Source organism: Rhinoderma darwinii, chromosome 3 (genome assembly GCF_050947455.1).
Source record: "Rhinoderma darwinii isolate aRhiDar2 chromosome 3, aRhiDar2.hap1, whole genome shotgun sequence".
NCBI classification, from domain to species: Eukaryota; Metazoa; Chordata; class Amphibia; order Anura; family Rhinodermatidae; genus Rhinoderma; species Rhinoderma darwinii.
The window spans coordinates 231,975,291-231,990,048 of NC_134689.1; the positions used below are offsets into that span (position 1 = coordinate 231,975,291).

At 37.9% G+C, this 14,758-nt stretch overlaps 1 protein-coding gene across 1 annotated transcript in view; it reads right to left on the minus strand.

The window, feature by feature from the left end:
* Nucleotides 1-14,312, minus strand: part of PLXNA4 (plexin A4) — a 715,975-nt gene extending 701,663 nt beyond the window's left edge. Inside the window, exon 1 of the mRNA XM_075857507.1 lies at nt 13,595-14,312. The gene's annotated coding sequence lies outside the window, so the exon portion shown is untranslated. The remainder of the gene's footprint in view (nt 1-13,594) is intronic.
* Nucleotides 14,313-14,758: the final 446 nt, after the last annotated feature.

Consider the following 14,758-nt stretch of genomic DNA (forward strand, 5'->3'; position numbering starts at 1 on the left):
TTAAAAAAAAATCTCCCCCATTGGGTGCCTATGGAATGTGAAGTATCATTTCAGCTGTAGTCTTAGGATATTGGGCGACACAGTGACTGCTCATCTGAAGCTCAGGCATGCAGTATGATTGACGCCTGCAGCGGCAAGTTGGGTCACCAACGGTATGTGTATTTCCATGAAGACGACTGTTAACTGATGGTCATACAACACCAGATGCAACATATCAGGACACAGGGAAGGTTACCATCTAGCCGTGGCCTAAGGCTCTGTTTAACTATTATTTTAGGTTTCCATCAGGGTTCTAGTATGTTTGATGACAAGAATAGACGAGTCTGAAGATATTCTAGCTATAAAAAAGTGCCGAGATGGAAACTAAACGGACAACATTAAAAGTCAATTGGGTCCATAAGGCTTTGTCAGGAGCTGATCCTGCATAGCAATAATGTGTGAACAAGCCTAAAGACACGTGAGATTTTATTCCAATGACTCTGTAGTGTAACTCAGTGTTAAAATGCATTAAATGTTCTAATAGCGACATACGTATAAAATATCAAGACCGCCTTGTGATTATGATGTCTGTGTAGGGAGGAAGATACAGATTTATTAGACTTTCATCCATTATGTTTCACAACACAGATCATCAATGTTATCAGACTCCATGTCTGTAATTTTGTAAGCCAGTGCATCCTGTTCTAGCAAATTTAGCAAGTATAAGTGAAATGTTTATAATCCCTTACAAAACTTAACATTCATTTCAGTAAGTGAATAGTGATCTGATAAAATACTTCAGGTCTATCTATTGTACTCAGAAAGGCATTCGTCTGCAACAAAATATGTTCTCTGTTGATCACTTTCCAAGGTCTCTTGATACGGTCTCCATGAAAACATAATATAGTGGGAGTAGAAGTGAGAAATATTGTAATCTTTTATTATATACATATGGCTTGACCCAATACTGTTATTTTGTAGGTTTTGGGCTGAAGTAGACTATACTACTGAATATAATTCTATTATGATATTACTATTATGATCATTGCACCATTTTTTAACTGTGGAGTATTTCTATTTCCAGGCATAAGGAAAAAAATCAAGACTAGTTAACTACTTAACTAGTCAACGACTACAGTATACAATAGAAAGGGTTCATTCAACTCACGGAAATAGCTATGCTCTCAACTAATGTGATAATTCTTACATGCAAACTTTCTAAAACAGAAACAGCTGCCACAAAATTCATATTTCTAAGCAGCGGATTTCAGATTTAAAGCTCTGTATAATGGAATAAAAAGGATATTTTAAATGACCAATGTGAGCTCACAGCTCCTGTCTCCTTTGATGTTAACCAACAGGCTTAGCCAGCTGGTGGGACGCCGTTAGTCCCTTCTGCAACAAAATATCTCATTGCTCGCCTATTAGATTATTTTAGCAGTGGGAAATATGATAAATTAGGTTGTGAAATATGTATCAGGAAATAATCAGCTTTTAGTGAGTGTAACTGAGGAACACAGGAAAAATCAGTTATATGGAGATATACTGTATATTCCTATATAGAGTAATTGGGTATCTGAGTAGGATTAGCTCTAGAGCTGTTTATTCTCTATTACCAGCAGTTAGACATTACATCATACTGTATGTGTCAATTAGATAACTTCATCTGAATATACTTACTAAATAAAACCCCCTGTTCTTTAAATCTTTTAGTTGTCCTTTACTGTCAAGTTGTTAGAAATTTTATTTGCCCATTTTTTGTAATTATTAACCGACGTTTCATAATGTATCACCCGTCTGAGTGGCAAAACAGCCCTAGTAGTGATACAAGAGTGGGGGATGTATCACAGAATAATTATGAAGAATTGCTATTCAACATTCTTGGGGGAAAAGGTGGAGACACCAGGTGGAACCTGTAATGACGGCCATATTGGTTGTCACCTAGATGTCCCAGAAACAGATACAACTATTATTATTATTATCATTATTATTAGTATTTTTTTATTATTATGGCTAAATGGAATTCAGAAATTGACAACTCAAGGATCTATTCTCATAGGATTTTTAGATATTAGGGGAGTGCTCTTTATTCAATATTTTGGCCAAATGAAAAGTAATTTTGAAGCTCATTTATCAAAGTTTTCCTCCATTTTCCTACAGAAAATAGTTGAGATGAACAATGCCTTGTACAACCTGGATATAAGAGAAATACAACGCACTTATACGCACAATGGTAGTAGGAAATGTATAAGTTACTGCTCCAGTTCTGAGCAGGTTGGTTGTGACTATTTTTGAAATATTATTATATGAATTATTTATTCACTCAGAATATTTATACGTATCAATATGCTGGATTACTGTGTTTTATATATTCTTATTAAATGTGAAAGTGAAATATTGTCACCATGTGACTCAATTATATTTTTTGAGATTAAGCTACTAGATTTTTATTACCTTTACATGTCATGTAACTATCTACCATGTGATGTGTGTCAAAGCATCTGTTTTTGAATTTGTAGAAGGGATATTTTCCCTATTATCTCCAAACGGAATCATATTAATTCATTTTTGGAATTGGGGCAGGTGTACTAATGTACAGCTCAAATGTGTCGTAGATTGCGCCAAAATCTGGCGTATTCTGGTGCAGTTTTTTTGCATTTCTTGTTAAACTAAATGTTTGCGCCTTACTAGACACTTTTTTAAAAGTGTTCCCAAAAGGGGTGTGGTTTAAATGAAGGGGCGTGGTTTCAGAAACTGGCACAAAGTTCTGTTGCAAACGTAGCCAAATCAAGTAAGGCCTGGTTCACATTGCCTTTTAGTCCCACCTTGAGCGTGTACATCAGGTGGTCTCCCGATGCACACACTAAACATGTCCATAGGGCTCCATTAGCTCAACTGTATGCCTATTCAGTGGGATATGTCACTACCTTCTATTGGAGGTAGAAAAAAGCAAAGGATTGGAGCAGCACAAATGCCTGACCAGGCTGGTGCAAAGCTTCAAAAATAAAGGAGTGACCTCTCCTTATGTGTTAGATATCCAAAAAAGAGAACGTGAAGCAGCACTCAAATAAAGTGAATTTATTCATCCAACATGGAACCGCAATGTTTCACCTCCTCTATGAAGGCATTTTCAAGTGACTTCATAGAGGAGGTGAAACGTTGTGGTTCCATGTTGGATGAATAAATTCACTTTATTCTATTGGAGGTATACGTCGGTACTCCACTGACGGATGGATAATAACGTGATGTGAACTAGGCCACATTTATCATGCTACAATCACCATTGATATTTGGTCAGTAAGCTGTTTTGTACTAGTGAATTACACGTCAGAGATAGTCAGTGAATTTTATTTTTTACATTCACCACTGAGATTAAATTGGTGCACCGTCTGACTGCCTGGTCTAAGTTTACATTGTATAAATCTTAGACTGCATTAGTACATCTGCCCCATTGATATTTATAACCGATGGATTGCTAACGGATGCCTCCATTAGCTATATAAAGCAATTTTTAATATTGGTCATAGTCGGACGATTTTGACCATTTCAACCAACCACCATTTAAAATTGTACGCAAAGGCTGACACCAGGCTACTGTCTGACAACAAAGTTATCTGTGATTTTTCCGGCTGTCGTCGGCTGAGACTAGGTGCGTATGGCATGATCAGCCAATTACGGCCAATCATTCACTACTCTTCACAAGTGCATGCTTTTTTTTTTTAACAATGTCCCTGATCTGTTAGTTTCGTCTGTTATGTTGATGGTGAGATGATTTGTATGAACAAACCGACATACGATTGATCATGCACATTGGGCTGATCCTAATCTTACGTGTATTACCATCTTATCTGCAGAGCAAATACTCCAGTCTGGAAATACTGTATAGTAATAGATGACTGGAAAATGTTCCTTAATTGTAAGTAAAATACAATTCTCATTAATTGCTAGTATTGCAGGAATGGGTAAAAGTTGCATGTAAGTTTGCCAAAGGTCAGCCATGATATTCTAATTTAGCTTTTGGATAAAAGATGTGGTGCTATATTAAAAAAAAAAAGGGGGGGGGGGTTGACACGGTTTCAGACAATATAATGATGAAAAAAGACCATCTATAATTCTAACGATTATTTAAAAATGTCCCAGTGACGAGCGTTTCCATAAAGCCACCTAGTAAAGAGAGTTTTCCATCTTCTGATCATGAATAAATTGGCTGAAAGGGGCTGTTAGTGCGCTGAATACACATCCATCCATTGTTTTGTAATGAGCCCATTAAACGGAGCTCTCTCATTCCAGGCAGCACACATAACACTGAGCTGCTCTTTTTGACATGCAGATTATGACAATATTTACAATGGAAAAACCGTAAAACTAGCTACATGTCAAGCAATATTCCAAAAAAAACTCAAAAACATTACCCATCAATTTATGCTATGCACTTAGTAACTTTTCACTATAGGGCAATTTCAATGAACTATCAAACGAAGACACACTTCCCCTCGGAGATGATAAGTAGTGACACGCTACACAATATTAGGCATGAGGTGACGTCAAAGTAGCTCTAATAAGTTTAGAAATGTCCCTGCAGGGTTATATGAGGCAGAGCGTTAGGGCTGAGGCACAGATGTCCTGAGTTTATACTATTACTAAGCTTTTATCATGCACCAGTTCCATCTAACTGTAAGCAAACCAGTTATTACAACTAAATGGCTATCTGGAGCAGAAAGCAAGGTAAACATTACAAATTATTGCAACATGGTGTCTATACTGGCCTGATTTTCCTTTAAAATACAATTTGTATTGTTGGGAACGTGTTAGACTAAAAATTCAACACTTCAACAGACTTTTGTCATATTTGTGAGAGTCTAATAAGGCAAAAGCAATGTGCAAGATAGTAAATGGTGTGGTCTGGGTTGCATGTGAGCTAGGTGTCTTTAACATCAGCTTCATGATCTAAAATATATTCCAGTAGGTGAACAATATCACCCCCTAGTGGTCAACCATAATGAAAAACAACTAGCAAGTGTCTCTTCATGCGTCACTAACCACAGCATTATAAATAATGATGACTTTCCGACGTATAATATAATAAAACCTAAATGGGATAGGGTTTTTTGACTTCCTGTAGTGGGCGGAAAAATATATAAAACAATCAGGCTTATTTCTTGTGTGGTAAGCCATTTCAGACATTGATGTATCATTGTCATAAAGTGATATTACTTTTCATAAGATATATCAACCATTTGATGAATTGCCCCCATATTTGTCGTACAGATATCTCTCCTGTGGAACTAATGTACTAAAGCTTCATGATGCTAGATTTTTATCATGACTTTCTGAGCTGAGCACTGAGTTTATATTCAGCTAATAATATAAGAACTCATATAAGGGAATGGGTCTGTTTTACATTGGCAGGATTATCTATGCACTGCTGCTGAATTGGAAAGATAAGTCCCCAGGTATATCCCATCATTAAAATAAAATGTGAATGTCTTTGGAGATAGTAATTGCTCTGCAATATGGTCACCTCATCATGCCAATAACACCAGATCAGCCATGATTAAGGACGCCTGTAGCGTCTGAAACGCGTAGGCTCTCAAATATTATTACAAATTTTCCTCACACTAACAGGATGTCACGCTGTGCACCCAGATCCTGATTTTTAGCTAGCCAAATTATTGGCACATTAAACTTGGAAATTCCTTTCCATTTTATCTTTTACTTCGTGCTGGATCCAACTTTGCTTCTTCTAGTTTTGTCTACCTAACGTGTGCCGACACGAGGACCCGTGCATGATCTTTAAATATCAGATATACTACAAAGGTGAGCTGGAGGTGTCTTTCTTTTTCTATTCATGTTTACCAGATCATTGCACCAGATACACTTTTTGTTATTAATCTACAGCACTTCTTATGATTTTTTTTTTCTATAAAGATCTGTAACTGTCGTTTGACAAGAGTCTCAATTTTAGGGTTTATTAGAAGATCTGCATTATTTAATTTACTAGTCAAATTTGCTCTGAAACATGTCTGTCTGACTTTATATTAGCACCATCATAGTTTTTGGACATATGTATAGATTTTGTATATAAAGCTGAATTTTACGAGGATTTTTAATAAACCTCCAAAATTGGATAAGTAGAAAAATAAATTCCGATATACCCACTAATCAATCCTGCTTCCAGTGCTGGGATGCTGCAGCCATCTTTCTCCAGTATTGCTCCAGTCCAATGTCACCAGTTTTTGCACGTAATAGAGGTGACACATTCAGATCTCTACACAGATGTGTGTAAACAAGCATTTACCTTGAGGTCCCGTCCCCCTCCCCATTGACTACAGTTAATCATAGGGATTCCCATCATGATCAGAATATTTAAAAAAAAACAACATAATGGGGCAGTTGTATTACTGTTAATGGGTCTAAAAAATGTAGAAAAATTACCACATTTTGGTGCAAATTGGAGCAGTCCGGCATAACATTGATGTTTGCACCTAAATAGACACTTTTTATAAGTGTTCTAAAAGCAAGTATAGCTTAGCGATAGAGGGGCATGATTTGCCAAAAATGGCGTGGTTTAAAATGTGCCAATGTGCACCAAAAACGAGCCAAACACTGGCACAAATTTCTAGCACAAAATAAGCAAAATCAAAAGTGGAAAATGGAAGAGAAAAGTGTCTAGCAGGTCATGCAAGATGCTCCAAAATTACATGCAGCATGCAGCAATGTGATAAATTTGGCGCATTTTGTGCTTGGTCTATGTTTACGCAGTCTAACTATTCGGTCAGCATTAGTAAATGTGGGCTAATCTGCAAAGGGGTTAACCTTGACTTTTGAACGCTTGGGAGCGTCAATACTATAGACCGCTATCAAGACCTATAAAACTCCCAGTGTTTAGGTGACAAAAAGCGAGAGCGTGTAGCAACATCCGTTAGCAACAACTAACGCCACTAATACATTACTTCATGTCACCTAATGGTCAATACTATAAATGACCTTTGCTACAAAATTGTCCTTCTGTATGCAAACTCTTTACCAACTGCCTCCAATTGCTTTGGCCCTGTTCACACAGAGTTTTTTTTTTGCAGGCAGAAAAATCTGCCTCAAAATTCCATCTGGAAGTCTTGCTGCATTTTTCGTCCGCGGCCATTGAGCGCCGTGAGCAAACAATGCAGCGAAAAATGCTTTCTCTGCCTTCCATTGATTTCAATGGGAGGTCAGAGGCGGAACCATGGCAAGAAAGAATGCCGCTTTTTTTTTTACCACGAGCAGCTAAAAACCACCGTGGAAAAAAACGCCTCCGTCTCCCATTGAAATCAACGAGAGGCGGTTTTGGATGCAGCGTAGAAAAACTCAGTGTAAACTGGGCCTTAATCTTAATAAACTGTCACAGAAAAACGCAATGGTATCCTCATTATATAAGGGATTACTTACACCCAAAGCTAATGTAAATCTCCACATTAGAATGCAATAAACATTTACAAGGCAGGCTTTCCATTATCCTGTTAAATGACCCTATGACCTATTACCCACACATACAGATGAAGCCAATTTTATTGCATGAGTTAATGTAATGAACATGAAACATGATGCGTTAACATTAAAGTTGTATTCATCACAGTGTCGACACATGAGCCACAGAATGAAATTACAATTTCCTCTAAGTGTGTGCTATACACATATATTATATGCACATTATTCAATAGTACCCCATTTTTACCTCGCCTATTAGACTTACTGATATAATATACAAATATTAATAGCATAACTAAAACTGGTGAGTAAAGATCTTACTGCATCTCTTGATTTATTTTGAGGGTTCCATGATGCAATACTCAACAATCAGAAGTAGGAAATAATAGAGAACTTGTTAGGACTATTTCATGCAAATAATTACAAATACTACATATAAAAAAATGAAGAAAATATTACATGGGGGTATTGCAGATGTAATGCAATGCAGTCCACCGCATGAAAAAAGCACCTAGGTCATTTACTAATACACTGAAATCGAAGTGACTTACGCAAACTATATCATCCTAAATCCATTACTTTTCTTGTTTTTATTTCCTTTACTTACAGTTTTATACGTTCAAATCTGACCAAATTCTACTCTCGAATTTGACCAAGGACAATGACTGCATGGAGTCTATATATTTTTACTATGAAATTTGTCCGTGTGTGCATTACGGAAATTAGTATGTGAGTCCCATCAGGGTCAGGGAATGATGTGAGTGATGACAACTCTGTACAGCACTGCAGAATAAGTTGGTGTTATAAAAGCAGCTACAAGGCAGAAAACTGGTTGACGTAAGATCAATTAAGAGAAAAGGCTCACAAGAGAGAGCCCTACATAGCTTATAGAGAAAAAAGTTCCAAAAGCATTGACCTACAGAAAAAATACAATTGAGTTGGCGGAAGGCAGCATGAACATAAATGAGTGAAAGCAGTAGTAGCCTTCATGCTACAAAAATGTATGTAATAGAACTAATGTGCGCTAGAGGTCCTCCTAACAGACATGATGGTGATCTGGAGAAGTCAGCCCATAGCCGCCATGTACTGTAGATAAGCACCTACAGCTGCATTTTTGGGTAATTAAAATAATTACTTATCAATGTACAACAATGGAAAACCATTCTACACCATGATCTCCACAAGTTCCCTATGTTAATTGAAAGTTTAGCAGTGAGGAAAACGCACACAAAAAGTACTGATGCCTTTAAAGTTTGCTATTGGTGAAGACTTTGAGAATACTGTGTATGCAAAAAAAAAACAAAAAAAAAACAACATAAAACAAACAAAAAACAGAAACAACAAGAATAGACTTGAAAAAGTCAAGTCTATTCTTCCACTGGAAGCACAACTCATGCTATAAAACTGTGGATGATAGCGTTATATGTTATGAGTAAGCCAAGTGCATTAAAAAACCCAAATATGTTTTAAAGAGTTAAAAGTAAAGACATAAGTGTAAGACGACAACTATATGGGTGGATACAATCACTGAAATCATGAACATGCCATTGAGAAGCCTGAAGACCCAAACAGAAGATTAATGCTATTTATATGGTTGCCAGGCGCCAATATTGACTTGGTGGCACCTAAAGAGGTTGTCTCGCTAACACAATTCATATCCATATTCCCTATTAGGGTCTATGGGCATCACAGAGCCGGCCCTCAGGACAAGACCCCCTACCCCCTTTATGAACCAGAGTGGCGAGCCGCTTACAAATAACATTTGAATGATTACCGCTGATTCCCGATGGTTTCTGAAGCTTGATATGCGGTTCTGGTTGGATATAGGGTTTTTGTCATAAGACAACCCCTTTAACAATAATGATAATATTAGTAATAATAATGATGATCCTTACTTGAACATGTCGGCATACACAAAGCTAATATAACATACTGCAGTACATGAAACAATGTGCATTGCCTAAATCACACACATTTACAACTATTGTAAAATAACCAATTGTTTTTTACATTTTCTTAAAAGTGTTAATTGTACTGGCAGCAATTTTATGCCAAATGCTTAGAGTCTTCAGCATGCAAAGGAGACAGAGGAGTCAAAGCATGCAGCATCACAGTTCTGCAGAAAGGCTTGTCAATTTTAATAAAGTTCATAAAACTAATTATTTAATTTGGTAATTAATTGAGATTCAGTTATTCAGGTCTGATTGGAAATTCCTTATAAAAGCCACGTGCCAAGGCCACGTGGCCGCAATGTCTTTGGCCAGGGGTAACCGCTATGTCTTTGTTTATAATAGACATCATATATCCGAGTATTTTACTGCAGTGATAGTGACCATTTTCCTCAGCAGCATGCTGGAGAGACCGTGCCTCTGCTAAACTGCGGCTGTTGGCGGTGCATAATGTAGCCCCTTAGACAAAACTCATAACCTGAGACAATGTGACACAATCTAGCTCTGCGGTATGAACAAATGCTGCCTTTCCACGCTCCACAGTATATGTTTTCTCAAGCACATGGCTCAGGCACATCAGCCATGCACTTTATACTATCAATAATATGGTTTTAAACAGTGAACAAGCCTTACTAACAAAGAAAATGAAAAATGTACACCTATATATTTTATATACAGTAAAGTATTTAGTGAAGACAATGTCACATTTTGCTCATAATAAGTATGTGTTCTCTGTACTGTACATGTATAATTCTTCAAATAATCAAAAGGTGATCATTGACTTGTCGAGTTCTATGAAAACAAAATATACTTAACATAAAAGTATATAAATGTAACATAAAAGTACATAAATGTAACATAAAAGTATATAAATGTAACATAAAAGTACATAAATGTAACATAAAAGTATATAAATGTAACATAAAAGTACATAAATGTAACATAAAAGTACATAAATGTAACATAAAAGTATATAAATGTAACATAAAAGCATATATGTATATGTATATATATATATATATATATATATATATATATATATGAAAATGTCTCTAAATCATAGAGCACGAGGCGAAGACTTCTTAGCATCCACTTTCTATATGTGGCTCGCTATCTCCTCCCGGAGAGCCCACTTATCATGTATGCTGTAAATTGTGGGGCTACGGGATTTACTGATGCATGTCCTCGACTACAAATGCAATGAATAGCAAGAGCCACTATTAGCAGGGCTCTTCCTGACAAACAGCCACATCTGTACCTCTTAAACATTTACATTACATCTTCCAAATCACTTATTTCGGGTTGAACTTTCATACTAAGAGGCGCTTTGCTTTGAAGGTAGACGGCAGGAAGACATTGCCGAGTCCCTGGCACCACATCATGCTAAAGTGTAAACTGAACTAATCTGTAAAGAGGATGTTCTCTCAACACAGCAACCATGCTTATCTATAAAACATCAGCTGAGCGGAATAGCTAAAGATTGCTCTACAGAGGCGGAAGATGCCAATAGCTCACCAAAATAAAGGTGCAATCACATGCCATCTGCTTTTACTGGCAGTGGGGCCCACAAACTAATGGTCAGTGTACTATGGCTAAGAGAAGGCAATGCATAGGTCTGGAATATACCTTCTATCTACAATGAAGGATGTAGGGAAGGATCATTGACAGCTCATGTAGATGGAAGTGGCTGCGCTATACACATTGCTCTGTAAATCAGAATTGCCTTTCATAGGTGTAATCTACGACCACATCAGCATCAAGCAGATTGTACGCTGCAATAAATATAAAGCTAGGCCATCACTCTTCACAGTCTACTACAGGAGGATGGAATGAAGCTGTGGGCAGGAAATCTTTCTTCAGTACCAGTGCAGCACAAGGCTGGTTGGTTGTAGTCACAGATCTATGGGATGTTTGAGAAGCATTGCACTGTGCCAGCCCATGTTCAGAGAGCATGCTGCAGTAAAACACAATCCAGGGACTGTACATAGGCACCCGCAGCATTTCTCTGTGATGGTGGCATGCACAGAAGATCTTGCAGCAGCCAATATAAAATTGGAGTGGATACTGCTTCCTGCACTAACATGCATAGCCCAATCCATGTACATAAGCCATGTCTCTGGAGGAAATCTCTACCAGAGGCTTATACATAGCATTCAGTTGGGAGATTTACTATATATTGTGGGAGGTGGGTGTGTGTGTGTGTGTGTGTGTGTGTATGTATATATATATATATATATATATATATATATATATATATATATATATATATATATATATATATATATATATATATTGTATAATCAACCACTGGAAACTATATATAAACAGTAGAGATAGATAGATAGATAGATAGATAGATAGATAGATAGATAGATAGATAGATAGATAGATAGATAGATAGATAGATAGATAGATAGATAGATAGATATGAGATAGATCGATAGATAGATAGATAGATAGATAGATAGATAGATAGATAGATAGATAGATAGATAGATAGATAGATAGATAGATAGATAGATAGATAGATAGATAGATAGATATGAGATAGATCGATCGATCGATAGATAGATAGATAGATAGATAGATAGATAGATAGATAGATAGATAGATAGATAGATAGATAGATAGATAGATAGATAGATAGATAGATAGATAGATAATAGATAGATAGATAGATAGATAGATAGATAGATAGATAGATAGATAGATAGATAGATAGATAGATAGATAGATAGATAGATAGATAGATAGATAGATAGATAGATATGATATAGATGATAGATAGATAGATAGATAGATAGATAGATAGATAGATAGATAGATAGATAGATAGATAGATAGATAGATAGATAGATAGATAGATAGATAGATAGATAGATATGATATAGATAGATAGATAGATAGATAGATAGATAGATAGATAGATAGATAGATAGATAGATAGATAGATAGATAGATAGATAGATAGATAGATAGATAGATAGTAAGGAGTTATCTTTCTAGATATCTCACTTGACTATACATTGCCTGTACATAAGTTTTCTATCTATAAATATGAATACTATAAGATAATGTATCACACTCACTATACGTGTGGTCCTGTACACGGCTGTTTGTGTGGGTTGTATATATGTGGATGGATATGTACATCTATATACACAGTCTTTGTATTCTCTACACTGTGCACATTTCGAACATGTGATTCTCGTGCTGAAGGATTACAATATGAAAGTTCTCTCCCTGAAGATATGACAATCTTTGATGCCAGGAGCCATGGGTCTTTCCTTTACTGTTACACATGTTCACATGCCATCTTAAGTGTGCATATATTTCAGTATCCTGCACTGGGGGGATATTTAAGCCACAAGCCATAGTTACCCCCTGGGTCTATATATAATCCCATTATAATATAAAGTGCACATATATGTATATTATAGTGTTACCCAGCATATTTTATATACGAGCAGTGGGTGGCATGCCAGCCTTCTAGCTTCATGTAAAATTACTACACCTAGGTAGGTGCACTGGTATAATCCAGGGGACGATTATAACATATAGAACTACCATACCTTAGAGCCAAGCAGAGTTGACAGCCATTGAAAGTAGCCCTGGTTGTACCCACTGCAGAGAGTGGCACCACATTTGGCACATACTGTACCCCTTGGATGGGCATTGATACCCACTACATGCACTCAGTCCCTTCATAAATGCAATTGCAGTGAAATCACGAGTCTGTAGAAATGTTCTTTTTCTATCTCATTGCCGTGTAATGGCTGGGCACAGATTGAAGGATACAGACCCTGCAGTGGGGTGCGGGCATTTAATGTGAAGGACATTAGGGACAGTAGTAGCTGGCACCCTACCCTAGCCCCTCCACCAGTCATACAGACGTGTTAGTATGTGGCATGTTCTAGGGTCTCCTGTAATACTGCCATACTCAGTGCCCTGAGAAGCTAATCCATTGGCATTACAGCAAGCCAGGGGAGGAGAGATCCGTGCACGATCCCCTAGAAAGCAGCCAGGTGCACTGGAGTCGCCAGGGCAACGTGCAGGTGCATCTGCCCCCTGGCATATCAGGTGGCTAAATATACACATATAGCCACACATATTATTCTATCATACCTTCTTATACTGGGCACTACATGTATGATGTTACCCATCTGCTGTGCCCCTTCCTGCCCCCGTCAGTTCTTCCTTACCTGGGAGATGATCTTGAGCTTTCAGTGCAGCCGCATTGACACTGCAGATGGTCCCTTCCCTAACATCACAATCCACTAATATCCAAGAAATCGCGCTCCAGATCTCCCCGTATTCCGCGGTGCCAGCAGGCAGGTAGATCCTATGCAGCGGGCTGGCGAGATCGTACACACCTTTATATATACATCTATAGAGAACACAGGGATCTGGTTACAGATGATCCATCCAGCAGCCGCTGTGGATCCCTTAGGGTCCCGGTCCTCTGTGGAAGCTGTATCCGATCTCAGAGCATGTGCAGCGGCTGCTCCCAGCGCCTGTTCTCGCTGCCTTCTCTCTGCTTCTTGCAGATCTGCTGTGCTCTCGGGGGGGATATATCCAGCCAATAGGCACCAGCTTCCCAAATACACAGGGATCGTGTAATGTGATCTCCGGTAATCACACAGCGATCGGAAGATCCAATGCCAGGTGGACAGGTCGTGCTCCCACTTCTACCCTAGATGCTGGCTCCTGTCCCTTCCAATGACAGCTCCATTCATCGCCTATACGGGGGTCGCTGACAGGCTTCTTCTAGATCATGCATGAACATGAAAGTTTGCTGTGTGTGTGTGTGTGTGTGTGTGAGTGCAGTCTATAGGATGTATGTGCTCTAGTGCACAGGGAAAGCAGCAATGCTTCCAACTTCCAGCTGCCTGCCCTGTGCTGAGTCCTGCCTCCTCTTACTCACCAGTGACATCTCGGATCTGCAGTCTGATTGGGCTAATTGTACATTTATTGCCAGCACACAGGCAACATCTCAGGAAAGAGACACATGAGCTTTCTTGGGTTCTCTTCTATGCAGAATGCAACCACCTAGAACTACATCATTATTGTGCCAAGCTTGGCACATGTAGTGGCATCACCTGAGCTAAGAATGTCCATGCACAGACAGAAAGGCTGGCAAGAGATGACATGGGGCACTAACAACTACAACTGCCTAAAAGCCAACACTGCAGCACACTAGTGACAAATTCCCCAGCCAGATACACAGACTATGGCTCATTTATTCTTACTTGCTGCAGTATAGCAGTGTTTTTTTGTTTTGTTTGCGTACCATAATTATTCTGTATTATTTTTATTATTATTATTACTATTACTATTATTATTATTATTATTATTATTATTACTAC